We start from the raw sequence: 2,578 nt of genomic DNA on the forward strand, positions 1-2,578 counted from the left end.
TAATTTTTGTCTAATTTTCATTTTTGGCAATACTTAAGATTTCAGTCACTCATTGTGTTTTAATCGATATTTTCTCTCCGTTTAGTTTGTTTGATTCTGGTTGCGGTTTTGGGAGACCAATTCATGGTGACTTACAACTTTTTCTGTATAGTTTTTTTTCATCGGGTCGATTGATGACATGAAGAGCTTTTTTTTTCATTTTCCATACAAATTGACTTTTCGAAAACGAAGAAAGTAATCGAAACAAAATTATACCTTATGAAGAGGACATTCCATTCGACCTCAAAATATGCTTTAAAACGCATATATGTTCGAGATCTTCAGTGTACAACACGGTTCTTTACCCGACATTTTATTTCTACAAATGGTTTTTCTTGTTTCAAAAATCCATTAATTTTACATGTCAATTCATTCAATTTGGTTATACCAAACTAATTATTCTTTATTCGTTTCTAATTTTCAACTTGAAGCAAACTGAGGGTGGGCCTGGCAACGGCTGTGAGCATGGCTGTGGGTATGGTCGTGGACTGCTTACCAAAGTGAAGGGAGCAGTACGACAAGGTAAGATTGAAGCTCCATTTCTTTTTTTAAGTTTCGTTCTCACTTTTCCACATATGAGTAGTTTGAAGCGAAAATATAGTACAGAGAAGATGCGCGGAAGAATGTCAAATGGAAAGAGATAGCTATTCACTATAGATTCACTATAGTTCACTATAGATTATTATACAGTATACTACTCTGAAAAAACTGATGTAGGGTTATGTTAAACTGTTTGTGTTGACATTTGTTTCACAACAAGAATTCAAAAAGATTGTGGTGATTTCTGGTACTAAATTTATTTCTAACTTTTTTTTCACTACAAAGTCAAAAGAGATTTGTGGTGCTCTAGCGGAAAAAATATATTTAGTACCGAGAATCACCACAAACTTTTTGAATACTTGTTGTGAAATAAATGTCAACACAAACAGTTTAACATAACCCTACATCAGTTTTTTCGAGGTATATAGCTATCAAATAAAAAAACTTCTTTCGAAGTAATTCCTCGTGACGAAAGCGAACATAAAACAGCTGATATCAATTTTAAAAAATCATTAAGGTGCGATTCTGAAATTAGTTGGAAGAATGCAAAAAAAAGCAAATCTAAGTCGCTCCGGAATGATTTTTTAAAATTTATATCTAATGTGCACAGATATTCTTCGCAAAAAACGAGGACATTTTTTTTGGAGGAAAAAAAGAGGGAGATTTCGAACTTTTAATTTAGAATGATATTTAATGACAAAAAAAGAAAAATACAGTTCAAACTTATACTTTATGTTATTCATTTTAATATTTTTCTCTTGATTTGACTTTCTGTAGCAATTCTGGTTGTGTCAATATGTATTTGTGGAACTCCGAGCAAGTCATTCCGCAATTGTGTTTGATTGCTAGCCAGCAGTTCAAAGTATCCATGGTCAGCTGACTTTTCTTGTCAGTCCAGTAATTCTTTATCAATGAAAATAATCGTTCACACACTGCACTCGTTCCTACAAAATTCACGAATAATAAATAAAACAGACATTTTAACAAATAATATTTTCAAATTACCGGGCATGACCATGGCATATTCAACCACTTTGAAAAACTTGTTGAAAGAAACATTTTTGCTACGAAGCAATTGTAGAACTTCAATCCGTCGGTTTTCGGGAGTGGTTTTCGTGTTTTCCCAATTCGGCAATAATTTTTCAATCATCAATTTGACGTTGCGTGCACCTTAAGATCATCAGATTCACCGAACAACTTCTTTTTCATCAATTCATCCACGCACGGCTGAACGTCTTCCCATTCGGGTACCTTTCGCAAAGAAGCTCACGACCACATTTTTATTGGGAGCAATGGTTCAATCCATAGCGATAAATATTCGATGCAATCGCTGTAAAATTCTTCAAAAATGTCATTTAAGTCCTCTTCATCAATCTCCATTTGGACGTTTTTGCGCTTTTTCTTCAAAATCGAGAAGAAATTCTCTTATCATTTCCATCTCATCACGAAATGCAGATGAACGAAATTTATCTTTCAATCGACCTTCAACAACTAATTTCAATTGAGTCATTATTTCAAGAGCATCTAATGCTGTCACAACATGTTGAATGATGTTTTTCTGTCTGGCATGTCGTTCGAGTTAACAAGTTCAACGTCGAATCAATACTGATTTGCAAAATGTGAACACATTTATTGAAACCATTCGTCATTTTGCGCCCATCGATAATTAAAATTATTACTGATATTTTCTCGGAACGTAAATGCATAAAAACAAACTGTAGACATAAACAAATCATGTCGTTTTCGTTAAACTTACCAATAAAATTGTTTATTTGGATGAACAATCGTTTCATTTCATCGTGATGCATTTCGACCAGCTGTTTTCAGTAGCAATTTTCAAAAGTGAATTTTGCGAGAATTGCGTTACCAAGCAAACCCAATCAATAGCGACTTTATAATCCGTAGTGATTCATATTCATTATCGCTTACTACTCACTTTCTAAAAAGAACTTTCGCCAGTTTTTCAAAGCGATCGAAACAGAGATTAAAATTTTTAAAC

General features: G+C 33.4%; 1 long non-coding RNA gene across 1 annotated transcript; it reads right to left on the bottom strand.

Annotated features, from left to right (window-relative positions):
* Positions 1 to 1,255: 1,255 nt before the first annotated feature.
* On the bottom strand, positions 1,256 to 2,471 carry LOC129570900 (uncharacterized). The gene is made up of 3 exons (XR_008688182.1): positions 2,336 to 2,471; positions 1,585 to 2,184; positions 1,256 to 1,523 (listed from the first exon to the last, which is right to left on the bottom strand). It is a non-coding gene; the product is annotated as an uncharacterized LOC129570900 (long non-coding RNA).
* Between the last annotated feature and the right edge of the window lie 107 nt (positions 2,472 to 2,578).

Source organism: Sitodiplosis mosellana, unplaced genomic scaffold, assembly GCF_009176505.1.
Source record: "Sitodiplosis mosellana isolate CC-2019 unplaced genomic scaffold, AAFC_SMos_1.0 Smas_scaffold_608, whole genome shotgun sequence".
Taxonomy (NCBI): domain Eukaryota; kingdom Metazoa; phylum Arthropoda; class Insecta; order Diptera; family Cecidomyiidae; genus Sitodiplosis; species Sitodiplosis mosellana.